Raw genomic sequence first — 27,685 nt, 5'->3', positions numbered from 1 at the left:
CACCACAGCTCTTTCTATTCCTTACATTTTATCCAGGCTATTTAGGGTGGGTAGCACTCACACCCTTAATCCTAGTGCCCTTGATCCTAGCATTGCACCATGAATCAATTCCAGTGTCACACACTCTAGACCCAGCCACCTCTGAAAAAGCTCCGCCTATGACTGCATGAGGCTTGCAGGGGACATCTAGACACAGTGCATAACATTCTGCTCCTGACTCCCTGAAGACTCATGCATATTCCTTTATATGAAAGGCATTTAGTCCATCTCCAAGAGTTGCCAAAGTTTCAGCATTGTTGAAAAGTCCAAGCCCAAAGTCTCCTCTGAGATTTAAGGTAAACTCTTAGCTGCAAGCCCCTGAAAAAATGAAAAGAAAGTTAAACACTTCCAACATTCAATGGCACAAGATAGACATTTCCATTCCAAAAGTTACAAATAGGGTGCTAGCAAGGAATGGGAACAAAATAAGACCAAAATCCAGCAGAGCAAACATTAAATCCCACAGCTCCACTTCCAGCATCCTCAGCAATCTGGAGCAAGTTGTGAACTCCAAAAGGGTTGGGTGGCTCTACCCCTGTGGCACTGCCAGTGGTTGTAGCTCCCATGGCTTCTCTCCAGGGCTGGCTCTGCTCCCTCCTTGCAGTTTTCCTTAGAGGATCCACGTTCTTGGCTTCTCCAAACTTCTGGGGTCTCCACTGTACCTTTGGCTTTGCCCTCAGCTTCGCACACTGCCTGGCCTCCTAGGCCCTCTTCTGAGTGGAAGCCTTCCTAACCCCACAACTCTTGCATTCTTCATGTATCTAAAACCAGCACCAAGTGGATGATGCTGAGGTCTGTCACCAGCTGGAGCAGTAGCCAGGCTTCCTTCTCTCTTGGCCATAGGGGTTGGGTGTCTATGAACCAAATCCTGAGGAACAACTTCCCTAGGCTGTTGGGATTCTGGAACACGGTGCTCTAGGGCTCTCCTCTCAAAGCAGTCTTTCACCTTTGCAACTCTGAGGGTGCAACGGGGAGAGTCTTGCTGGTTTTTGTGATGTCCTCAGGCCATCTTTTCTGTTTTCTTCTTCTGAAATACTTAGCTTTTTCTTGCTAGTCTTTTCAGTGACCAATTTCTCCCTTGTTCCATCTTTGCAGTGTGCAACTTTCCTGGAGCTTCTCTTACTCAAGTTGACACAATCAATCAAGTATCACAAACTTTGTCTTCTGTTCTGACCTCTGTTTCTGTCTCTGCCTTCATTTCTTTGTCTCACAAGACATTTTCCTTTCTGTTTCCTGGTTGAGGACTCTTGGTTTTTTGGGGGGGGGGTTGGTACCAGGGATCAAACTCAGGACCTTGTGCTTGTGAGGCAGGCAGCGGAACCACTGAGCTAAATCCCCAGTCCAGCTCGCGATTTTAAAGGTTTCCCCAATATTAAGTTGAAATTGTGCTTTCCTTGCTCATTCCAGAGGAAGAGCTTCCTGAGGCGCCTGGTATTAAAATTTGGCAAAAATTAACCTGAAATTTGTTGTTTGACAACAACAAATGGTTTTAAGAGCACACTAGACACCTGAAGTTGGGTGGATTGTGGCCACCAGCCTTGCTGATGTGTCAGGATGTCCGTTGGGAGGCCAGAGTGAGACCATGCCATTGTTTCACCATTGCAGGTAGACACCTGCGGTAGGGTGGGGTGGGGCTGTGGCCATCTTTGGCTTGATCACTTGGAGTTGACTACTAGACAGATTGTACCTGTTTAGTGAGGTGTTGGTGTAGATTGCTGTGTGTGGTCCTGAATATTGGACTTTACTGGGGTGCTGGTTCTGGGGAGCATTGTCTTTTGCTGTTGAAAACAAATTTTCTGGATAAAGGGTCTGAATTCCTTGTGTTTAACCTCCAGGTGATTTGTACCCTGATTTCTGTTTCTGTCTTTGCTTCCTTTTTCTTTGTCTTGTGAGCCCTCCCCTTTTTCTGTTTCCCAGTTGAGGATGCCTGGTATTGTAAGGCTCTCCACTTGGCTCAATTTGGGTATCTGTGCATTCTGATTTTGCAGTTCAGAATTGTGCTTGTGGGGGACTCGACCTACCCCTCCTGTAGGAAGACATTCCCTGTCTGTGGGAGCCCACCAGACACCGCTGTAGGGTAGACTGAGGCCACCAGCCTTGTTTATGTGAAGATATCTGCTAGGAGGATGGAGTGAGACCTCGAGCACTGGTTTGCATCATAGGTAGACACCTGTGGTAGGGTGGGTTGGGGCCACAGAAGCCTTTGGCTTGTCATTGTGTTAATTGGGTGCTAGACCGGTCGCACTCTTTAGTGCGCAAGGTATTGGGGTAAGCTTGATGTGTTTGTGCTTCAGGTTATTGGGCTGGTTCTGGGAAGCCTGAGTTGTTTGCTGTTTTCTGGACAGGTGGTCTGAGTTCCTCAGATTTCCTTGTACTTCATTTTTGCCATCACCTCCTCTATATTACTCTTATATCTACAAGTAATTTGTGATGTACTTTCCCTTTTTTTTTCCTTTGGTACCGGGAATCGAACTTGGGACCTTGCACTTTCGAAGCAGGCAGCGGAACCACTGAGCTAAATCTCCAGCCCTTTGTGACTTTCGATTGTGTACTTGTCCAGAAAATATTTGTCTTGACATTTTTGTTGTACTAACTATTGTTGCAATCTCGTCTGTTGTGATTGTCTTTCTTACCAGTCTCTCTAGTGCTATTATATTCTCTTTTTTGGTACCGGAGATCGAACTCGGGACCTTGTGCTTTCGAGGCAGGTGCTGGAACCACTGAGCTAAATCCCTGGCCCTAGTGCTATTATCTTCTTAGAAATAGCATGGGTGTGTTGTATGGAAGAGCTCTGGTATCTTGGTATTTGTTGATTCAGTTCTTTATCCCAGGTTGTAAGTTTGGGTTTTGCCTGGTAAAGGTCCCACCAAACATGGGAACCACATGGAGTTTTCCAAAGGACTCACCACTAGATGCCTTTTGACTAATTTGGGCGAATTTTAAGAGGATGGTTTAAAGAAAAAGAGGCTGATCTTTTTTTGTAACACAGCCTGGCCTCAATGCAAATTGAGAACCCAAGAACACTGGCCAAAATATGGGTCTCTGAATTATACCATTCTCCAGCTACATCTGTTCTGTAAAAGGGAAAGGAAGTGGCCAGATATCCCTTACAACCAAGTCTTCCTGAAGTTATACCCAGACCCTAGACTTGGGAACTCTTGTTGGATCTGTGTGCCTACAGGCCTGACACAGACATGCTTACAGATGCCTGCTTTTAACCAGCACCTTTCTGGCAGATATCCACAGTTCCCTATATTCAGCATGGGCAACCTTGATGCTGGGCAACCCTCTCTATCTCATGAGCCAGCTGATAGTCCTCTTTCTCCTACCATTGAGTCTTCTTTTTCCCTTAACCAAAGCAGAGGTCCATTTGCCTTCATCCCCACCAACTCCTACACCAGCAATCCCATCCCCATTGGGGTGGAGATCAAGAAGGAAACCCCACTTCACTCAGGGGAATCTGTGCCTGTTATGGGAGGCGTCAGGTGGGATCAGAAGTGTTTTCAGAGTATATGTTGCCTTCTCAGTAATAGACATGTCCCAGTGAAAAGTAAGGATTGGCAGTTTTTTGGAGAATCTAGGTAAATACAGGGATGAATTCATTAAGTTGAGTGCAACCTTTGTCTTGACTTGGAGGGATGCAATTGCAGTGTTAAGTAGCTGATAGGTTGGCAGCTATTGCTCCAGTCCATAATGTTCAGAGGCCTGGAGAGGAAGCAGTCCCTGCACAGACCCCAAACATGACCCTGAGAATTCTATCCGTAAGGGAGAATGGATCCCAGCACTCAGGAGCCTGAGGCTGGAGGAGTGCCGTGAGTTCGAGGCCAGCCTGCGCTACATAGTGAGTTCAAGGGCAGCCTGAATTACATAGCAAGACCCTGTCTCAACCCCTTCCCTTAAAAAACAACAACAACAACAATAGGAAAATGGAACATTTTGTAATTTGTATTTCAAAAGGAATGGGAAGATATCTGGTTAAGTCTCTCAACTATGATAGGTTTAAAGAAATAACACAAGAAAAGAAAAAGAATTCTGCTGCCTTATATAACCACTGGCTTGGCAGGTAAAAAAAAAATCAATTTTCTTTTCATCATTAGAATATTTGTTACACAAACTGTGCTTTGGAATGTTTTGTTTAGCTTATATAGTATATAGTTCATCAAGTTATGTAGCCCTTACTTCAAGCCTGGTTACCTACTTTCTAGTAAGCATATGAACTCAAAGTGTGCACAGAGGAACTTCAAGCTTGTCTGGGAATGGTTAGTTTCTGCTATACCTAGATGCCCAAGTTTGTCTGTTATTGCTACCCTTTGTCAATATAGGGCATATACTGTGACAATGAGAGCCCTTACTCAAAGACTAAGAGATGTCCATTGACTGGTATCTTATTTCTCCTGGTACTTATATGTAGTGACAGTGGGATGACCTGATTGTCTAAGAGCAGTGGCTACAACTACCCGCTGGTAAGAAAAGCTACCTTGGGGCTGGGGATTTAGCTCAGTGGTTCCACCGCCTGCCTCGCAAGTGCAAGGTCCTGAGTTTGATTTCTGATACAAAAAAAAAAAAAGAAAAGAAAAAAGAAAAGCTACCCAGTTGTTTTTGGAAGTACAGACCCCTCATTAGGGTCAAGATGTCTTAAAGGCAAAAAGGACATAGGTAGATGACCAGAGGTCAATTCTTGCACTGTCAGGCTCATCTGTGGAGAAGGTGTGCAATGGAAGGAAAAAGGACTCTGTTTTGATGAGGAAGCTGTTGCACCCAGTGAGAAAGAACCAACCAGAGACCGATATTAAATCCACACAGGAGTTTATTACTGGCCGGGACCTGAGCCCAGCATCAGACTCGAGCCTCGACTGGGGAAAGACAAACATGTTTCATACACCTTTGAGGCCAGCAGTTTCTAGCCCCCCCATGGGATAGAACTAGTAAAGCAAGCAAAAGGTACAGCAGCAGAACTTTCTGCTGTTAGAACATTTGTAAAACAATAGTTGATTGTTATTTCTAAAGAGACTTTCTAAGGGGAGGAGGTTTTTAAGCTTCCTCCTTCTGAGTTCATCTAAAGGGCAGGCAGGTGGGTCAAGCAGCAATGTGGAGTCTGTCTTGCTAACTAGGGTCTTTCAGAAGCTATAGGAAGGCATGCACAGTACAGATTTCAGGAAAGAAATGAAGGGGATATAAAGAAAGAAGGGAGAATGTGTTTGGATATGAAAGTATTTTGAATAGTGAAATTTTTCCAAAGGGTTAAAGTACATTACAGAAGGTTTGCAAGGGATGAAGCATATGACATGTAGTAAAGTGGGATACAGCTTGCACTAAAACAAAACAAAACAAAACAAAACAAAACAAAAAAAGAGGCAGCTCAAACAATGAAGCCAGAAAGGTTATTGGTGATGGTATCAGACCAACCTCTGGAGTGATGTCCCCAGTGCTGATTGAGAGTAGAGGGTCTGAGACTCAGGGTATTTGTATAAGCCAGTTCGGTTGATCCATTTATGCAGGGAGTCTGTCAGATAAACCTATGACCCTCCTCTACTCACATGAGAGATTCGTTGCTTAATGGTCCTGTGAGGGCTTTCAGCAGTCTGGCTATTCTCCATTCTGGCATTTACATAGTCATTAAGGCAGCATGCTGGGGTGGCTCTGGACATCTGGGGCAGACTACGGCAGCAGTGTTGGATGTGTGCAGTGTATTCCTCTCCCGAGTATTCAGCAAGCTCCTATGTTGTTTGGGTCTCCACCATGCACTTTGGTGGAGTTTTGCCCCAAATCAGCTTCAGAGCAGTTAAAAAGACAGACTTTCAGCTCTCATTAAGATTAAGGAGAATGAAATCTCAGGGGAGAAGTGAGACAGACAAGAAGCACCTGGCTGGGGACTGGGGCTTTAGCTCAGTGGTGCCACACCTGCCTGGCAAGTGCAAAGTCCTGAGTTCAACTTCTGGTACCAAAAAAAAAAAGAAGCACCTGGCTTTCTCATTTTTTTCCCCTGCTGACTAGAGGGGATGTGGCTTAGCCAGCAGCTGTCTGCCCCTCCCCTTTGTTTCCCTTTGCTCCCCCTTGCACCCCAATGGACTGGGACAGTTTGCTTCAGTGTCCTCCCTGGTTATCCAATGACATCTTCACTGGCTGTCAAACCACCATTTTGCACTGCAGTATGAATGCAGCCAAGCATGGTGTCCTTTCCCCACGAGTCTTCTGAGTCCTTCCTTTGTCCCAGTTCCTTGAGGAATTCCATTTAAGCAACTGTACTCTTGGTCACCCCTGCACTAACCCCAAAGCAGCCATCTGTAGGCTCCCTAAAGCTTCATCTGGTGGCTCCCTGGTGAAGCCACTTTATCCTGCTTGATGATAGGAAAACCCAATTCCTCAAGAGTTTAAAAATACAATATACAAAGAAAATGAGCATGGTGGATTAAAATGGAGGGCCAAGATAAAGTAGCAAATAGTAATAAAACGTAATAATATAGTGGTAAAGAGCAATAGTGCAGCTTAAAGAGAGAAGAGGGAGTCAATTGTTAGCAGCAGGGACGGCCACTTAGGAATCACTGAGTAAGGCACTGGGCGGCCATGAGGGAAGGTGCCCAAGACATCTGCTTCTGAGAGGCACCTCTGGAGTGGCTGCTGGGTTCTAAGAGTTGAGATGGAAGTGTCAAGGCAGGTGGCTTCAGAGTATGAAGGCTTTCCTAAGGGGAGATGTAGGTACAGAGAGTTTTCAAAGAAATACTTTTCTAGATTCTCAAATTCCTTACATACTGAATTCTTGAAATTACTTGGCTTGGGGTGGAGGCCTCATGTGGAGTTTCCAGTCTCCTCTCCCCTCCTGTTGTCATCATTCTGCTCCTTTCTAGGGGTAGGTGAGGGACATTATCCCTAGGGGCCCAAATAGAAGGGTCATCCATATACTGGAATCAGATATTAGTGTCAACAAGCCTCTTCTAATAATTTCACCACCTTGATCTAAGAGGAAGAAGGTTGTGTTTACTTTTGCTATGGTAGGCTGCCTAATGCCCCCTCAAAGATATCCAGAACCCACGAATATGTTATCTTACGTGGCAAAAAGACTGCAAGGTGTACATCTGTAATCTCAGCACTTTTGGAGGCTCAAGCCAGAGGATATTAAATTTGAGCCCAGCCAGGGCAACTTAGCAACTTAGCAAGACCCAATCTCAAACTAAAAAAATAAAAAAATAAAAAGGGGCATGGGATATAGCTCAGTGCAAAGGCCTGGGATTAACCCCCAGTACTGGGTGGAAAAGGACCTTGCAGATGTGATTAAGGATTTTCGGGGGGGGGGCAATCCTGGATTTGTCAGGTGTGCCCAATATCTTTAGAGGCGTCCTTAAAAGTGAAAGAGAGGCAGTAGGAGAGTCGGTGTTGGAGGGACATAGTGGAGGAAAACTCAACTCTCCATTGCTGGGTTTGAAGATGAAGAAAGGGCTCCACTAGCCGAGGAAGGTGAGAAACTGTGGGAACTTGAAAAGGCCAGGAAAGGGATGCTCCCATGGGCTTCCAGAAGGAGTGCAGCCCTGCTGGCACTTTGATTTTAGCTCAGTGAGGCCTAGACAGACTCCTTACTTCTAAAGCAGTAAAACTGTTTGAAGTCATTGAGTTTCTAGTGATTTGTTATAGTGATAAGAAATAAATATATCTGCCTTATATGTATTTTTCTCTTGCTAAAACATGGGATTTGAAATGGGGCATATTAGCCTCTCTTGGGTTATTCTGAATTCAGATGCATTGTAGAATGAGGCAGAGCTGATGACAATTTTTGTTTAATGATCTCTCCTTTCCCTCCCCAGCCCTTGTTGAAAAATACAGCAGTCCTGATAGAGAGTCCCAGGAGAGGAAAGCAGGGCCAGCACCGTGGAAAACACTGCAGGTGAGGCTGCCCTATTTCACCTGGGGGACTAAGCCTGTTCTCTGGACCTATCAGTTCATCTTAGATTAGGGTTCCAAAGCAATGCCACTGCTGTGGAGGCATGCAAAGCAATGCATTTATTGGAACTGAAGAATGAAATCAATCTTTTTGTCCTGTTTAGGCTTCACTAATTAGGGTATATAAAGGACTTTTACATAATCAAACAAGCTAAAACTTTATTTCTATGTATGGATAAAAATATGATTCAGCGCCTAAGTAAGATTGAAAGATTTGATCAAAAGTGTTCTACTCACACCCATTAAAATAGATATTATTAAAACAGGAAAATACGCTTTGGTAGATGTGGAGAAATTAAAACTTGTGTATTGCTGGTGGGAATCCAACATGATACAGCCACTGTGGAAAACAGTTCATTGGCATTCCTTAAAAAATTAAAGTTACTATGTGATCCAGCAATTCAATTCTCAGAATATACCCAAAAGAACTGAAAGCAGAGATTCAAACGGATACTTGTGCAACAGTGTTCATAGCACCATTACTTGGAATAGCCAAAAAGCAGAAACAACCCAAATTCTATCAACATATGAACAGATAATGGTGTGTGGAGTATTATTCAGCCTTAAAAAGCAATAAAATTCTGATACATGATACAGTATGGATGAGCTTGAAGACATTTTGCTGAGTGAAATATGCCAGACATTAAAAGACAGACACTACTGTATATAATTTTGCTTATGTGAAGTACCTAAAATAGGCAAATTCATAGAGACAGCAAACTAGAAGTTATCGGGGGCTTAGAGGAGGAGAGAAAAAGGAAGTCATTGTTTCATGGATACGGACTTTCAGTTTAAGATATTATTCAGGAAGTGAATGAACACAAACTGTGGCAATCCAGATAATAGAGTATTATTCAAGGCTAAAAAGAAATGAGTCATTAAGCCGTGGGAAGAGTTGGAGGAACCATAAATGTCCATTGTAAAGAGAAGTCAGTCTGAAAAAGGCTACATGTTGTATGATTCCAGTTGTATGATGTAGGGAATCACTTTTAATTGATTCAAAGCCTGGAGCACTTGAGGACCCTTAAGGACACAGACTTGCACAACGGGACACACTTACATAAGCATGACTTAGCATAGACTACCGAGCATGTGTTACATGGTTATATAAGGACTAAATGAAGTAAGGCTGTATAGTGGCCTATATAAAGGCCGAGGAATAAAGACCCTTGCTCTTGTCCTCCTTGCTGATGTTGGCTCCATGTGCTTTCTTTGCCCTGGGGACCTACCTGAGAAAATACTCCTTCAGCCCCCTAACTCTGACATATGACATTCTGGAAAAGGCAGAACTGGGGGGAAAGTAGAAAAATGAGTGGTTTCTGGAGGGTAAGAGGGCGAGATGAATAAGAGGAGCACAGAGGACTTTTAGGGCACCAAAGCTACTGATATAAAAAAACTCTTTGAAGAAAAACCTCCCCTCAACAGTTGTCATAAAGAACTTCAGCCAATACATAACCCAATGTCCCATTGGGAGGAGAAGCCTGTCCCAAAATTCCTTGGGGAGAAGAGGCAGGTGGAGCCACAGAGTCCCAGCCTCTGCTTCCCTTCTTGTCTGGATCAGAGGGTGGCTGAAGAGAATCTCTCACACACCTGTGTTCTCTGCCAGGGAAGTGAGGAGGCAGAAGCGGGGTTTCATCCTTCACAGATTTATTTTGGTTCTGGGACGCCTGGAGCCTTTGTGTCCTGCACCCACTGTGCACTCTGAGATCAGACAGAGCTGTTCCTTCTAAGGTCAGCACCCAAGCTCGTGTCTGTCTTTTAGTTAAATTTCCTTGGTTTAGTAACTCCTGTGGATTTACAGCTGTTAAAACAGAAACCGCGTATGACTGCCCTCCCTGACTGCATGGTCACCAAGTGATGTGTTACATCAGGCACTGAAGACAGGGGACATGGGGATCCTTCAGTAAGCACCTCATCATCAACTCCTAGAATGGAATTGTTATTTGGTAGGTTCAAGGACTCTCCTCCAAGGCTGGGCTGGGAATTCATAGGCACCAGGTTTTTACAAGGTACTGAAGCCTCTTCAAGCAAACTACTGCCCATTAGTGGCTCAGCAGTTTGTTCCTGCTCTTGATTCCCAGCTGTCCCCAGTTGCAAGTGATGCTTTCTCATGTGCACATTCCTGCTTCCACTCTCAGAGAATGTCTTCCCACAGACTTGGCACTGATGAGGCTTCTCTCCTGAGTAGACCACCAGATGTTTTCAGAGGCTAGAATACTCAGCAAAGGAGCAGCCACATCTTGGGCCTCACAAAGAAAAGGTTTCTCTCCCGTGTGGATGCGCAAGTGATTCTAGAGGTTTCCAACTGTTGTGAACTGCTTACCACAACTGGACTCAGGGCACATAAAGGGCTTCTCTCCATTGTGGGTCCTCATGTGCATCTCGGCCTCTGCAGCACATAGAAGCTTTTTTCATAGCCTTCTGCAGGGCAGATGAAGGAGTGGTCATTTCAATGAGTTTTGAGGTGGTACTTGAAATGAGCTGGCCACACAGAATTCTGGTCACATCCTTCAACGGTACACTTGAGCTTCTTCTCCACTTGAGGAAGGGGTCCAGAATCTTTGGGTTGCCCATCAGCGGAACTGAGGTGAACATTTTCTCCATTACTGCTGTTTTTTTCATTTTTTGCCAGCTCTGCACAAGTAGCAGCAATCAAACTGTCATGGGCCAACTCCTGAACTTGGAGGAACTGTAGAATGCTACTGTCTGTGCTCTCACTGGAAAGGAAATCATTCCCTGAATCCTCTGCTTCATCTTGTACAAACACTAAGTGCTCAGCTGAAAAGCCCAGACCTGCTCTTGTTAGATTAAGAAGAATAAAAGAAGTGCTATCACTTGGCTGTAGATTCTGTGACAAGCTAGGAGACTCTGGAGTGGATAAAAACACTGGGGACTTCTGTACAGTCTGAGCCCTTTTCTCCTCCATCTGGGCCCACATTTACCTGAAGGCTTCTCAATACAGCCGGGGAAGTGACCTTCTTGGAGGAGTTAGTATATTTGAAGTATCATCTCTGGTTTGGATTCTAACTCATCTGATAACATTGATTCAGCTTTTAAAATCCTGTAGCTCTTCAGGGTACAGGTTCAGATTTTATTTAGAGTCAATGATACCTTCCTGTTATTCTCATATTCCTTAGAAAATTCTATGTTCTTCCTGTAAGATGCTGAACGAGGCTGGCAACGAATTTAGCCTTCCAGACCCAGAGTGCCGGCCGGCCATCAGTCAGTCCTGAATTCTGTCCACACATAGCAGCTTCCAGCTCCAGAAGGAAACCTCCCTGCTCAATTTTGTTATGAACTGTAAACTGCTCCTTTAAAAAGCTACCTATGAAAAACATGGGGAAAAAAAACTACCTATGTTATGAGTAAATTAATGAAGCGAGGAAAAGTGTAGATGCAGAAACATTTGCTGAGAGCAGAACAGATCTATGGGGACAGGACAGTACTTTGGGCCAAGTACTGGTTCCTTGCAGCTGATCCAGTGGTGTGCTCCACTCTTTGAAGGAAAATAGGTTTGTTTTCTAGTTGATAAGAAGGAATAGATGGAACCAGGAGATATTTGGAAAATACAGTTGACTGGATTTGTGAACAAATGGTTGAGAAGCTGGACAAAAGGGTATCCCAGAGGAGTACTCTGGAGAGCTGACTGCTCAATTTGCAGAAATTTTGGGAGCTGACTATGAAACAGCTTTTATTAAAATTAAATTATACACACTGACAGGTATATTAAAATTATAGTATAATTATAATTAAATTACACTAAAAAAAGGGTTGACAACACTTGAAATTTATCATTCCTAATTATTTTTTTTATTACCAATTCAATTGAGAGTATTTACATCTACTAGATTTGTTTGGCAGCAATAGTACATAGTGGTGGGTTATTACACATCTTTTCCTAAATCCTCACCTGCTGATACGGTTGTATTGGTAATAGTACAAATCACAAATCAGAGCTTTTCCCCTTATGCAGCCAGCTGTTCCTTCTCACAGCACAGGGAGTCTCTAGATTTCTAATTTGGGACAACTAGTATATAGAGTCATTTTTTCAGTAACCAAGGGGGCATAGAAAGAGGAACAGAGTTGGGGAGGAAGATATATATCGAGTTTTGAATGATAAATTTAAGGGATTTGTGGATTATCCAAGTAAATATAAGAGAGATTGAAATCTAGGGGCCATTTTATCTGGAGAAAGATGTTTAAAAGCATCATATTAGCACATAAGAGTTAGATGAAGGCAAGTTAATCATCTGAGGACATATTGTTGTAGATTTTTATGAGTTTTTCCTAAATCAAATATGTTTCCCAGCTCTCTGGGAGGCAGAGGCAAGAGGATTGCAAATTCAAGCCCACCCTAGGCAATTTAGTAACTTAGCCAGGCCATGTCTCAAAATTTTAAAAGGGGTGAGGATTTAGCTCAGTGCAAAGGCCCTAGGTTCAATCTCTAGTACTGGGGATGAGGTAGGGTGGGAGTTGGAGTGGGAGTTGCCTTGCTCGTACCAAATTACATAATAATTTAGGTGCTGGGGATCAAACCCATGGTCTACCACTTAGCTACAATAGCAATTTTTTTTTTTGGTACCAGGCATAGCACTTGGAACCTTGTGCTTATAAGGCAGGCGCCAGAACCACTGAGCTAAATTCTCGTCCTCTACAATAGCAATTTTTAAAAGATATTTTAAGGCTCTTCTGGCTATTAGAGGAAGTCCTCAGGATAACACTTCTCCAGGCTTTCCCAGATATACAGAACCACACCTCCAACCTGCTCACAGCATTAGCAGAATAAGACACATCCAGCTTCAGCTAATCAAGGACTTCCAATACAAGATTGATCAGAATGTAGTGTTACACACGTCAGTGTCATATATGGATGGGAGTGTGGAGTTCAGCCAGGTGGAGTGGCAGCACATGGGTCCTCTCGGAGGATCCTGCACCAGGATGTGATGCTGGAGAACTACACTACTTCCTCAGTGGGCATTTCAGAGGGCAAGTTAACCTCAGTGACAGAGTATGTGATATTTCCTCATGGTGTCTTACATTCTAGGACTGACCTTGAACTGAATTCAAGTGATGTGCCTGCCTCAGCCTCCCAAGTACACAAGAGAACACATGTGTGCCACCATGCCTCATGTCAGACTTTTTCAGGTTATGACAATACATCAGAAAGATTATAAATTAACTTCTAAGTTCTGCTGTGGCTATGGTACAAGCACTGTTGTGTATTAGTATTAGCTCTCATATTCTATTTTCCATTATTTATTTTAAAAGTGTATTTCTTAATTTTCAAATATATAGGAGTTTATCTTACGTTCTTACTTGTTTCTAGCTTCATTATATTATAACAAAAAATATGCCTCATCATTTTGATCCTTTGAAATGGGCTTATTGTGGTCAGTACATGGTCAATGTATTATGTGCCTGTGAAGAATATATATTCAGAATTATCTGGTTTTGTGTTCCATACTGGCCAAGTGTTGACAAATTTCTGATTGCCTGTAATTACTGACTTGACTTGACCAAACTTTAGTTAGGCTTCTCTCCTGTTTTAGGTCCCTGTGCTCTGGCCCACACTTAAACTTAGACAGTACTGAGACATAGGGTTGCCACTTTAGGGCCTTATTCAAAGAATCTAGAGACCAAACAGACATTCCCATAAGTCCATTATGATTATGCCATCTGCTCACCCCACTGCTTGCTGCCCTCTCCTAGAAACTTGCTGCTCACCTGCTCATCCCTCCCTCTATGAAAGCAATGACCTTTTCCATTTGATTTTGAGATTGTTGTAGATCCCGAGGTCAGAGTGCTATCCTTATTGCAATAGCCTTTTCTCATACTTTTTCAACTCGGGATTTATTTGGGGCAATATACAACAATTAGTCAATCAGTTTACCTTCTTAATGAAATTGCATATCTTAAATTGTTCTGTCTTCTTGCCTGCTGTTTCTTAGAGAGCTAATTTAAAACAACCAACTTGTAAGTAGGTTCATCTGATTTTTAGTCATGTTTCTAATTTCTTTATTCCAAAATTTGAGACTTTATGTGTGTACAAATTTTAAAAATTGCCAATGACGTGAATACCTTATCATTCGAATTTAATCCATGTACTCCCTAATAAAATGCTGTTTGCTTTAAAATGGAAAAATAAAAGATATTTTAAACCCCAGCCCTCAATTGGAATTTTAAAAAGATACTCATTTTTACCAAAACTTCTAAAGCATTCAACTTTTATGTGTTTTTTTGTTTGTTTGTTTGTTTTTTGGTACCAGGGATCGAACTCGGGACTTTGAGCTTGCGAGGCAGGCGCCAGAACCAGAGCTAAATCCCTGGCCCTAAAGCATTCAACTTTGTGTTTTCACCTTTCATCAATTTACCAGACTGTCAAATTACATTACATAATTACAATAGCAAGTACAACTCCTATAAACCTGTTTGGACACCACAGCTGAGTGCAAAAATTGAAGACTTTTCTATTAAGGAGCTCACACAGTGTGGGGAACAATGCACTCAGTGATTTAAGTGCAGATGGTCAGTTGGGAGAGGTCTATTGTAAGAATAGCGGTGGTGAGGCAGAGCAGGGGTCGGTTGTGGGGGGGGGGGGCTCCCTCGACGCGCTCTGGCTCCATTGGCTGGCCTCCCCAGCCAAGATGACGGAAAGGTCGCGGGGGCGGAGATCCAACCCCTGAGCAGAACGGGGCTGGGCTGGCTGCCGGTGGGAGACAGCAGCGGCTGAGGAAGATGAAGACCCAGTTTCGAACATGAGACTCGTTGGGTGATCATTTCACTGAGATAACTTGAATGACCAGGTGTAAAGTGCAAGAGGAATGTACAATGACTGAGGCAATTCAAATTATTTTATTGCCAACCTCTACCTCTTTTGATTCTGCAAGAGAAACAATGTCTCCAGCAGCCCCTAAAGCCCAGGAATCCAGTCAGTTATCAAACAGACTCGTGATTGAAAAACAGTAGGAGGAAGCAGAATGGGAAACCATAAAGGTGCTGTTAATGAGGCATGGCTTAAAACCTTTGTGCCTCCTCAAAAGAACAGATCTTAAAGGTAATCAGATCTTATTCTTGTTCTTCAAGATCTTATCATTTTTAATAAACAGTCATCACAAAGGATGAGGGAGAATTTGAAAATGTTGGTGGAAGAAATAGAATATCAACAGAACATGATACAAGAGCTCATAGAAACTAATCAGCAGCTTAAAAATGAGCTTCAGCCAGAACAAAGCCGAGCAGCACATCAGGAACAACGAGCTAATGACTTGGAACAAATTATGCAGAGTGTGAAATGCAAAATTGGTGAATTGGAAGATGAATCTCTAAATAGGGTTTGCCAGCAACAAAATAAAATGAAAGATCTTCAGAAGGAGTATAGAACTTTACAAAGTGCCAGCATTACAAGAAAAAACAAATGGAGCAGCAAAAGATTATTGCTTCTTTCCAAAAGGATATCTGTGGATTAACAAAAGAGGAAGAACAAATTATCACTCAAAACAGAGTGTTTGCCTATCTCTGCAAAAGTTTGTCATACCTTCTTGGATAGACAGTTGCTTTGCCTAATTTACTACTATGAATCTAAAATTAGAAAAATCCATATACAAAGGCAATATAAAAAAGATGAAAGTCAATCAGAAGAAGAAAAAGATTACAGAAATCTGAATGGCTCACCAACTTATAAAGGCCTCTACTGTCATTACAGAATCAACTCAAGGAATCAAATTCCAAGATTGATGCACTTTTAAGTGAAAAGCAGAACATCCTAAAAGATTTAGAAAGCAGGCCCACACAACATGAATTAAGACTTTATAAACAGCAAGTGAAGAAAGTAGAGAAACCCCTCAAGAAAAACATTAAGTTACAGGAGCTTATCAGTCATACAAAAACTGAGGACACAAAGAAAAAAGATGAATCCAGCAAAGAAAGCCATCAACAAGCTCTAGTTGACCAGAGATACTTTCAGGTGCTATGTAGCATCAATTCAATTATTCACAATCCAAGAGCTCCAGTAGTAATCTATAAACAGAGCAAAGAAGGAACCCAACATTTTAACAAAGATTTTGTTCAAGACTGTAGATTTTTTTTTTTTTTTGTACTAGGGATCAAACTCGGGTCCTTGCTCTTGCGCAGCAAGTGGAGAAACCACTGAGCTAAATCCCCGGCTCAAGACTGTGGATTTGAACATCTTGTTCCTATAACAGAAATGTGGGCAGATGAACTGACATCCCTGAAGGATTTGTTTAAGTCCTTGAAAATATTATCTGCAGAGCTGGTGCCTTGGCATAATTTTAAGAAACAGGATGAAAATGAAGGTGTCAGAGTTGAAAATCTGTTGTTTATGGTAAATACCATGTTGGAAGAAGTTGAAAATAAGGAAGAGGACAGTAACATGCCAAACTTTCAAACTTTGCAAGCTATTGTGTCTCACTTCCAAAAATTATTTGATGTGCCTTCTTTAAATGAAGTCTATCCCTGAATGAATGAAGTGTCTACTAGACTTGGAGAAATGAACAATGCTTTGAGAAACCTCCAAGAACTCTTAGATAGTTCATCCTCACTGTGTGTGCTGGGAAGCACAGTTGGAAAATTGTGTAGGCTGATTAATGAGCATGTGAATGAGCAGGTTAAGCAAGTATTAGGACCCGAAGACCTCCAAAGGTATTTGAAAAATACTCATTCAGAATTCTTGGAATGGTGAAATTAAAGATATTCAAACCTTAAAAAAAGAAAAATAAAAAGAATAGCAGTAGTTTGAGTACATGCTGGATTATGTATCAGACACTGTGTTTCCTTGAACTATCTTAATTCTCAAAATCATCCACGGTATTAAAATAATAAAGGATAAGTTAAAAATGCAAATCTTTTTTTTTTAAATCTTTTGTTTTAAGCTATGCCACCCATCTTATACTCCAAAATGAAAACATCACATCTGGGTTTTGTGATTGAGTCTCCGATGTCTTTGATCATTGGTTTGAAATCATGCTAACAGCTCACTATATTAGTATAAATCATATGAAAACTTTCTTTTTCCTGAAGTGTGGCGTAGTTCAGTTAATTAATCCATATGTAGCATACGTCAGTTAATCTGCAGGTATTTATGTACAGAATCCTAGCCTACAATTCTGGTAACTGTTGTTATCTCAAATTTCCAATCAGTGTAATTATCTGTGAACTTGCTTAGGTCTTACCAGAGCTTATGCTTGCAATGAGCCTGTGGTGTCCAAAGTAGTACCAGCCTCCAAAAATATCATCCTACAGGGTGGGGATGTGCCTCAATGGCAGAGCCTTTGCTTAGCAAGCAATCTCCAGTACTGAGGGGTGGAAGGGTGGGGAACAGTCCTTTTGTTCTGATAAATTCTTTGTGTGTGTGTGTGTGTGTGTGTGTGTGTGGTTTTTTTGAGACAGGGTTTTGTTGTGTAATTCAGTCTATTCTTGAACTCATTGTTGTAACCCAAGCTGGTCTTGAACTTGTGGCACTCCTCCTTGACTCTGCCTCCCAGCTGCTGGGATTAAAGGCATGGGCCATCATGGTTAGCTTTGTTCTGACAAATTCTTTTGGGGTTTTTATATAAAACTAATGAGATGACAAAAGTATCTTTGCAGCTCCTGAAAACAGTGTCACTGAGTAAGGAGTAGGTGAATGATTGTGGCCGCCTTTTAATTTCTGTTTGGTTGATAACTGGTACCAGCTATGGTTGGAGGCAGCGGATCATCTGTTACATATACTTTGTCTGAATAAGTTTTGTTGTCCCCTGCCCCAAAGCACAAATGCTGACCCCATAGACAACAGTATCTCAATATTCTACCTCAGCGTGCCAGGGAGTCTCACCACAGCTCCTTCAATACATGAGGCACAGAGCACCAAACAGGGCCAGTTATTTGTGATTGGTCACAAATGCATTTTTAATATGCTTTCAAAATAGGTGAAGTATAGAAAAGTTATTTAAGGAGGCCTCAATTATGAATAACTAGGACACTGTAAGACATGAAATTGGAGTAAACAAGAGTTTCCACTCTTTAAATGCTACTGCTTTCCTTCATTACCTGTACTACTGTCATTGTAGCAGCTTTTTTCTTCTTCTTCTTGGTACCAGGAATTGAATTCAGGATCTTGTGCTTTTGAGGCAGGCACAGTGCTACTGAGCTAAATCCCTGGCCGCCAGCTACTACTTGTTATGCTCAGCAGTTGGTTCCATAAGGTTGTCATAGACGTGAACCATGGCTCCTGTGGGACACACAGGTTTAGGTACCTGCAAACCTCTGGTTGCAACATTTTCATCAGCTAATAAGTGCATAACTTGTTTCATGTGTGTTTCTGTTTACAGATACCTTATTTAGTTCATATTGTTCATTCATTTATATCCAACTCATGGCCAACAGCTCTTACACAAGGATGAGTGAAACTTATCTAACATGTATTTTTTTTCAGGGCACCTCACAGCCTCCTTGCACTTATGAACACTACGCAACACTTCACCTCTACACTCGGGCACTTTGAAGCAGTAAAATCACCAACAAAAGGCACAGCTGTCGGGAGCAATTATACATAATTTTGGGGAAAAATCACTTCACAATTAAATCATGATTAGGGCCTAGTTTTCCTGTCTACAGGCCAGCTATGGCATGTTGAAACACCTCCATTTTCTGCCTCTAGTCACAACTAAAACCTCGATGGTGCTATGATGCTGTGATGCTCCAGGGCAGGATTACACCAGCTGAAGACATCCTGGGGAGAAACATAACTTTCATCTGCATAGATCCTCATTGTTCTAGGATTATCACCTTGGCCCTCTGAGTCATCTGCTACATTTGTTTCTCCCCTTGTACTGAATAAAGCTGTGGCAAGCTCAGGGTCTTTCATCGTTGCTGACCAGAGCAGCACTGAACAGGCCCAAAGCTCAGCTTCTTCTCTAAGTCTAATTTCTGTCTATATATTAATTAATTCACCTTGTGCTGTCATGCCTCACAGGAGACTAGGACCTAATGCAGAGGTTCTAGTAATGTCCCCTTTCCCTGTTCCCTACAAGGAGTGGTAAAAGTGTGATGCAAAATCCGAGTTGACCACGAGGACATTTGTCTATGGTATGAGATTTGAAGCAAGAAGGCAGAACATCATCTTGTTCCACATATATATTGGACAACTGAAATTTTTTCACCATTCTGCACATGTCTAGAAATTACTGTAAAAGTTCACAAGTATTGATTTTTTAAGTTAAAATGCATCATAATTGGAAATTACAGAATCTACAGATAATGAAGACTGACTCAATATATTGAAACAAAGATTTATGGTTCTGTTTGATCTATGGTGATATGGCAAAAACAGTAATTCTTTTGATTACTCTAATTTAGATACTGTGGTGTTTGTCATTTCCTGTTTATGGAGTACCTGATTTGAGAAACTGTCTTACCATCAAGACTCTGGACGTACCAAACTATCTAGGAAGAAGTTGGGCAAGAATATGTGGGTTGAAAAAAAATTTTTTTAAATGGGTTGGACTCTATTTGCAGAGAAGTAGAGAAGTCAGAGGTAATTTTATCAGAGTTTTGTCAAAGTGTTCTAGGTAACCATATTCCTCAATGGCTTTCAGAGAGCCCCAGTTAGAGTTCTTTGATGGCAAACAGTAGGAAGAGACTCTAGCTAAGTCAAGTCCCCCAGGGACTTACTGGAAAGATGCTATGAGGGCACCTTTCACAAGGGAGGATGAAATGGATTTTGGAATCAATAGGAACTGAAATGGTACAACAGATCTTTCCTGTGGGAACTTGGAGACTGCCTCATTAGGATGCTGAACCCTGTGACTCAACAATAGCTATCTGATATTCCTGTGTGTGTCTGGTTTGACATTCATGGTCCTGGGAAGTGTCTGAGTTGCTGAACTTGGTTCATATCTGCACAGTGATGCTGAGTGCTATAACAGACAGCTCCCTCAGAGGCAGATGAAGTGGAGGAGGTACAGTTGTCCAAAAAGGAGAAGTGCTGTTCCCAGAAGGGAGAAAGGGAATGTTGCTGGCCCAGGACCACATCAGATATCCTCCTCTGGGAGGCTTGGGGCTTGCTGGAAGAGCCCCCCGCCAAGGTGCAGTGGTTCCCCAATCCCTTGTTTTGGGAGATACACTGCTCCCTGGTTCTCCAGTGCAAGCCTATGCTGGCAACTTGGAGCATGCAGTCCCACTGTGTAGGCTCGAAAAATGGAATGTTACTTAGAAATATTGCTTCTGAAAATCAGATCTCTTAATGGCTTGATATTGAAAGGTATGAGCAACATAAATGTTTGCTGTTGACAGTGTATGTGATGTATAAGGGTATGTTGCTAGGTGCTTCAGCACCTATGGAAAGACCTGGTACTCTGGGTATAAAAATAACAGGTGTGCCCCTTACCTGAAAGGAAGGATGAAGCAAGTGTGACATGGTTAGCCTTGTTCAAAGTACTGCTATTCTCAAATACTCCTGATGCTTAAGGAGACCTCATTATCTCAAAAAAGAGATTTTAAAAAAAAAGTTACCTGCAGTCTTCTTATGAACATAGGGGAAATCTTTATATAGGTAGATACAAGCTCATCGTCAAAAATATACATACCAATCATCTTCTGTTCTGTGGATTGTATTTACAATTATTTGGTGGTTTCTTGTAATAAATAGAAATTTTATTTTATTTTTTTCCATTAAGTTTATTGGTACATTTTAGGTATACAATACAGTTACATTCATCATTGGGATCTTGTACAGAAATTTTATTTTTAGCAAAGTCTAATTTAGTCATCTAGCTGATTTTCCAATATTTTGAATGGACATTTACAATATGTTTTACTGTTTTCCTTTAACATAATTAGCAGGCTTTCTGGCCTGTTTAAGAAATGAATGCTACCTGTGTGGGGGGTCAAGGCCTTAACCCAGCCTCTCCAGGAAATATCCCTGACCCCCACCCTTACTGAAGATCCTTGTACGCTTGCTATGTAACTTGCCCCCCCCATTTGATCCCCATTTAATCAATATTACTTGGGTGACTGTATTTGTAATCTTATTGGTTGGTCAAGGTTTTGTCCCACCTAATGCCCACCTTGTAAATTTCCATTGGGTCTTATAGTTTTGTCCCACTTTGTACCCGCCTCACCACATGGCTTTGCTGTGTAAAACATCTTTGAAAAGTGGGGTGGGTGGGCAACCCACTTTCTGGTCCCCCTTCTGTCTCTCTTAGGCAGAAGCTTTCTTTCTCCCAATAAATTTTTCCTACTCAAAAAAAAAAAAAAAAAAAAAAAAAAGGAAATGAATGCTACCACCACAGCTGTGAAGATTGATGTGATCTTTTAGAAGCTTTATTGTTTATCTTTCACATCTATGTCTATGATCCATCCAAAATTCATTTTTGCAAATAGTGTGGGATAGGCATCAGCGTTCATTTTTTCCTCAAATGTACATATATGCAACCAACTCAGCACATAACTTATTGAAAAGACTGTCTTTTTTCTTCACTTTTACAGTGATGCCTTTGTTGATAATCAAATGTATTTCTGTGTATGGATTCTTTTGTTCTATTGGTCTATTTTTTATTTTTTTATTTTTTTTGGTCTTTTTTTATCCTTGAAGCCATTCTAAGTCTCCATGTTTAATAGTATTAAGAAAATATCTTTTTTTCTTCAAGACAGTCTGCTGTTACTGGACTTTTGCTTTTCTATATAAATTTTAAAATTAGCTTTCAAAAAAAAGAGATGTTTAAGTCTTATTTATGTCTTGCAGTACTGGGGTTTGAACACAGGGCCTCACACATGCTAGGCATGTGCTCTAGTACTCAGGTATATCCTTGCTCTTTTCATTTGACTCTGAGACAGGGTCTTGCTGTGGGACTGTATGATTCAAAATTCATTTATTCCCCTAGCCTCTGTTATGTTTAAAATTTAATGGTTAGAATGTGCTTGTTAGTCTTGAAATAGTAGATAAAATCTGTAAGAAAGCAAAGTTCCTAAGTAAATCATTCAACCCCTTGTTTGTCCGGAGAACGAAAATTCCCGGACCCACTATCGGTAGAACAATCCATCACTGTGTCTGCTGATCATCAGTACGTGACGGTCGTGACCATATGGTCGTGACCATTACTGTGTGTCTGCTGACCGTTAGTATGTGACAGTCGACCACCAACCTTTGTTCCTTTTTTCCGTAAATCTACATATTAACCTCCCCCTCAACCCCCTATAAAAACAGCCTCGGACTCTGAGCCAGTTGCCTCTCTTAGCTACTTTGCTTTGGGAGTGCCGTCTGGCCAGACTAATAAAGGTCTGTTTTACTTTCCAACTTGTCCAGTGTGTTCCTTCCCGGGTGATCGTCGCTGTAGTCAGCTCCTCGGAGCGTTTGGTAAGGCCCTCAGTCTTACATTGCTAAACTGCCAGGCTGCTTTGAATTGCAGTCCTCATACCTCAGTCTCCAGAACAGCTGGGATTGTGGGTGAGTGCCTGTAATGACTGGTTGAGGAAAAGAGATGTTGCTGCCATTGAGAAGAGATAGGAGCCATAGGTCATATGCAGAAAGGTTGCATTACCTAGGCAAGCAACCATCTGTGAAAGGGAAGTCAGGAGGCCAACAATACTGAAGCCAAGCCTTTACAAATCACGCTGGGTCAGACCAAGATAGGATCTGAAGGAAATGTTAGGAAATAGGTTGCATTCTCTGCAAATGCAGTAGTTGACTGTAGGGAACAGGGGAAGGGGACGTTACCAGAACCTCTGCAGTAAGTCCTAGTCTCCTGTGACCCACGGCAGCACACGGTGAATTACAGGAAAGGTAGACAAATGAGACTGAGAAGAAGCTGAGCTTTGGGTCTGATCAGTGCTGCTCTGGGCAGCAAAGACTAGAAGCCCTAGCTTGCAGCACCTTTTATTTAGTACATCAGGAGAAACAAATGTAACAAATGAATATGTAGATTTCAGTATCACCTTGGGATGAACAAGGTGTAACAAAAGACTGGGTGGGGGCAGCGGAAATCTAAGAACAATGAGGAACTATGCAGATGAAGATTTAGTTCCTCCTAGGAACTACACAGATGAAGATTTGGTTCCTCCCAGGGTGTGTCTTGCAGGTGTGGTCTTGTCCTGGAGCGTTACAGCATCATGGGATCATTGAGATCTCCCTTGTGACCTGAGGCCAAAATGGAATTATGTCTTGGAATGTTATAGCTGGCCTGTAGGCAGGAGAACTAGGCCTACTCAAATGATTTTTCTCTAGAATTATGTAGCATTGCTCCCAACAGTTGACCCCCAGTTAGATTGCTTACCATTTATGAATTGTGTCAAGCTGCATGTGAGAAAAATCCAACTGTAGTGACTTAACCAAGTAAGGATTTATTTTTCTTACCTAGGAAGATGGGAGAAAGTACTTCCATAATGCTACTAATTTTCCAAGATCCTGGAAGACTGCATAACTCTGTAATCATAAAACTCCCCTAGCCCCACCTGTGATTGAATGTGAGTAAATAGATAAAGATGCTTCTTAGTTCTGGGACACTAGATAAGTTCGCTATCAGTCATAATTATCCAACCCTTTGTTCCGGACACCACTATCTATAGACCAATCTACAAAGCATCTGCTGACTAACAGTACATGTCAGGCTAATTAACATACAAATGTAAAACCACTAAACCTTTGTTCCTTCTTCTGTAAATTTCACCTGTTAACTCCCCTACAAGCCCCTATAAAAAGAGCCTCGGACTCTGGACTAGGCCTCTCTAAGCTACTTTGCTTTGGGAGTGCTGTCTGGCCAGACTAAGGTCTGTTTCACTTTCCAACTTGTCCGGTGTGTTCCTTCCCGGGTGTTCTTCGCTGCAGTCAGCTCCTTGGAGCATTTGGTAAGGCCTTTGGTCTTACATTCTGGAGGCACCGCTGGGATCCCTGGGTGTGCTCCACTCCAGCTCCTTGGAGCATTTGGTAAGGCCTTTGGTCTTACATTCTGGAGGCACTGCTGGGATCCCCGGGTGTGCTCCAATTCAGCTCCTTGGAGCATTTGGTAAGGCCTTTGGTCTTACATTCTGGAGGCACCGTTGGGATCCCTGGGTGTGCTTCACTATAGTCAGCTCCTCAGAGCTTTTGGTAAAGACAGCGGTCTTATAATCCATTAATCTTTCTGTTTCATTAAAAGGTACATTTCATGCCATACTTGTCACTTGAAGGTTGCAAAACAGCTGCTTCCTCTCTAGCCTCACATCTGTATTCCCAACAAGATAAAGAATAGGAAGGAATGGTATCTGCATCAGGAAACAAAAACCTTCCCATCAATTTCCAGTAGGTTTCTGCTTATGTGAAAGCCATGTTACCTGGACACCCTAGCTGTGAAGAACCAGACAAGGCAAGCATTTTAGCTGAACATATGCTACCCTGATCAAAACCAAGGCTCTTTTAGCAAGAAAGTAGGGGAATGGTTGGGGAGGTAAACTGCAGAGTCTAGCATGTGTTTTATAATACAGGTTTTATTACTATGCAGTACGGTAAGGCCAACAGATGAGAGAACACCACTTTTTTTTTTTTTTTTTACCAGGGCCCGAACTCAGGTCCTTGCACTTGCGCAGCAGGTGGCGAAACCACTGAGCTAAATCCCTGGCCCCACCACTCTTGAAAATATAGTTATTGAAGTCTCAAATCTCAAGAGGAAAGGCATGGGGAAGCACTGGGGTCAGTTAGGAGGCAAAAGGATTGGAAAGAATGTGGGCATGAGATTTTGCTGTGGTTCCATGGGAAGCAACAAACAAAGCCAGATAAACAGGTTTAGGATTGGGATATTTGAATAATTTCAGTATCCTCTGGAGCATAGGGAATCTCCCTCTTTGTGTGGTACCTGGCTGGACTTAGGTACTTTAGGCAGGTGCATCATGTGAGAGGTTAATAAAGAATGTGGTTGGGGAGCTTGATGTGGTGGTACACACCTGTAATTCCAGCTCTTTGGGAAGCTGAGGCAAGAGGATCACAATTTCGAGCCCAGCTTGGGCAATTTAGCAAAGAGATAGTCTCAATAAACAAATTTTAAAAGGGTCCAATCCTCAGTACTGGAAGGAAAAAAGGGGGGCAGATGTTGGGGATGTGGGCCCTGGATTGGCTGGCTTGCACATGAAAGACAAACTCATCTAATCACTTACTGTATCTAGGAATTGGCTAGCACATAGAGGACAGTCCCACTAGGTTGGCAAGGGCCCCAGGTATCAAAGCATCTGAATTCAGAAAATAAATGACACAGTGTTTTAGCTACTTTCTAGTTGGAAGACCAAAATACCCAACACCCACAAATTAAAGGAAGAAAGATTTATTTTATCTCACAGTTTGTAGAGGTTTCAGTCCATAATCAGCTGGCCCTAGGGCAGGGTGGCATGGCAAAGAGAAACAGTCCATGGAAGGGTAAGCAGGAAATAGCCAGCCTTCTTTTCCTTTTTATTCCATCCAGGCTACCAGCCTATTTGTTGGTACCACTCACATGCAGGGTGGGTCTTCCTTCTTAAGCAAATCTGTTGCTGACACCCAAGAATATGCTAGCCCCATCAGTTGACTAATCCAGTATCACATATGCATTATCCAGTCACTTCCAAAAAGCCCCACCTATGAGCACATGAGGCTTTGGGGGAATATCTAGAATATGAGTCATAACACATAGTTAATACAACAGAGTGGGTATCATTTTCTAGAGCAGGAGTGCAAGATCATGACCCTCAGTTAAAAATAGGGATATTGATAAACACTCAGACCAGGCAGCAGCAACATTGGAGGTTGAGAGAGTAGAGAACCCCGTGGAGTTGCAGCTTTGATTCCCTTGTCCTTCTCTCCACTGTCTCCTCCTTGGTGTCAGCCATTTGGTTTTGAAGTCTCTATGTAGCTCATGCTGGACTTGAGCTCCTGATCCTTCTTCCTCAGCTTTCCATGAGCTGAGATTACAGGTATGCCCCACCAAGCCCAGGAAAAAGAAAGAAACTGAAAGGAATCCTTTGCTAAACTGCCCCAGCAGAGTGAGGGCATGCTAGAAGAAGCCTGGTGCCCCAGGATACATGAGAATTGCTTTCTGCACCCCCCAAACACTGTCAACTGGAATCAGCTTCCTGTGTGATTGGATCTGCACTGTCGCTTGCTCAGTCCCTGGAAGATCACCACAAAGCACACCACCCTGGTGAGAGTCTGATAGTTGTGCTGCTGCTTTCTAAATATGGGGCTCTGAGTTAGTGACAAAACAGAATGAAATACTGAAATGGATAAAGTCAATAAAGCTGAATAAAATCTGAGAAGCAGGAGTGAAAGGAGAGAAGCAGCACACCTTCTCTTTAGCAAGCACCATGCTACCTGCAACTTCCTGAGAATGCATTTCAGTCTTCTATGCAGTATGTCTGCTTTCAGCCTGTGTCAAGAAGATATCGTGGGAGAAGCAGACCTGGTGAACAAGAGCATTTATTTTATTGAGAAAAATGAACCTATAGGAATTATAGAACTGGGGCCATCAAACTGTTTAAAAAGCTGGGGATTCAAGTTATGATAATATGGTGAGGATTTCTCCAGGGTGGTTTTTTTCAGAGCTGAGAACACTTACTTCTTTTCTTGGTTGGGGTTGCTGTTGGGCTGCTGACCATCACTCTCCTCCAAATAAGCATGGACTCTTTTCTGGAGCCAGAGGAAGGCCTGCCTGAAGTTCACACAGGCTGTGGTTTGTGTGTCAGGCCAGTGTCGCCCTCCTCCTCTGACTGCCTCAAGGAGACTGAGGAGGACTCTTTGATGCTGGTCTTTTTTTTTTTTTGGTGCCAGGGATCAAACTCAGGTCCGTGCGCTTGCAAGGCAGATGTTGGAATCACTGAGCTAGATCTCCGGCCCTTGATGCTGGTCTTTTGACTGTTGGTCTTTTCACTTACCATCTACCGAGAAAAGGAGAATGAGTTAGGTAAATGTAACGTCCCAGTAGTGGAGCCAGTATTTACTCATTTATGGAACTCAAATTCTTTTTTTTTTTTTTTTTTTTAATTTATTAAATTCTTTTATTGGTACATTGTAGGTATACAACACAGTTACATTTCTCATTGGGAATTGTACCTTTACATAATGCAACTTGGTTCTTATGTTTTCCCCATTCCTAGCCCTCCCTTCACCCCCTCCAACCTTCCCTATTTACAAAGACTTTATTTCCATTTCTTCCATTTCTCAGCATTTTTCCTTTCCCTTCTTTCCTTCCCCCTGCCCCTCCCAATACCCCTACCCCTACCCCTTTGGACCTTTTCTTCCTATTTTACATTTTCGATTATTCATTCTAATCATTGGTACATTTTAGGTACACAATATAATGACATTCATCATTGGAAATTTGCACCTTCACATAGACTCTCTTGGTTCTTATTTTTCACCCTTGCCCAACCCTCCCTTCAACTCCTCCATTCCTCCCTATTTACAAAGATTTTATTCCTATTTTTCCATTTTCTCATATTAAACCCATTCCCTTCTATCCTTTCCCCTAGCCCTCCCACTTCCTTCCCCTTTGCCCCTTTTCTTCCTATTTCACATTACCTATTATACATTTTAGTTCTTATTTACACTTTCAGTTTCTCACACCAGAGAAACTATTCAGTATTTATACATGTGTGTCCTATTTATTTCACTTAAGAGTATTGCCTCAATGTGCATCCACTTAGCTATAAATGTCTCTAATTTCTCATTTTTTATGGCTGAGTAGTACTCCATTTTATTAAACAACCACATTTTCTTTATCCA

The 27,685-nt window shown here is 42.2% G+C and overlaps 3 pseudogenes across 1 annotated transcript; 2 read left to right on the top strand and 1 right to left on the bottom strand.

Annotated features, from left to right (window-relative positions):
* Nucleotides 1-287: 287 nt before the first annotated feature.
* LOC110344084 (centrosomal protein of 70 kDa pseudogene) lies at nucleotides 288-16,121 on the top strand (annotated as a pseudogene). Its single transcript, XR_015453409.1, has 3 exons — nucleotides 288-1,644; nucleotides 7,836-7,915; nucleotides 11,133-16,121. The product of XR_015453409.1 is annotated as a centrosomal protein of 70 kDa pseudogene (transcript).
* LOC101696419 (zinc finger protein 410 pseudogene) lies at nucleotides 9,696-10,976 on the bottom strand (annotated as a pseudogene).
* LOC110343860 (centrosomal protein of 70 kDa pseudogene) lies at nucleotides 16,121-16,669 on the top strand (annotated as a pseudogene).
* The last annotated feature ends 11,016 nt before the right edge of the window (nucleotides 16,670-27,685 follow it).

The sequence above is a fragment of the Heterocephalus glaber genome, unplaced genomic scaffold, assembly GCF_053883595.1.
Source record: "Heterocephalus glaber isolate CG9 unplaced genomic scaffold, H.glaber_assembly_v1.0 deba00001461, whole genome shotgun sequence".
NCBI classification, from domain to species: domain Eukaryota; kingdom Metazoa; phylum Chordata; class Mammalia; order Rodentia; family Bathyergidae; genus Heterocephalus; species Heterocephalus glaber.
Note: the sequence above shows the minus strand (reverse complement) of the source record. Positions and strands in the feature narration are given on the sequence as shown.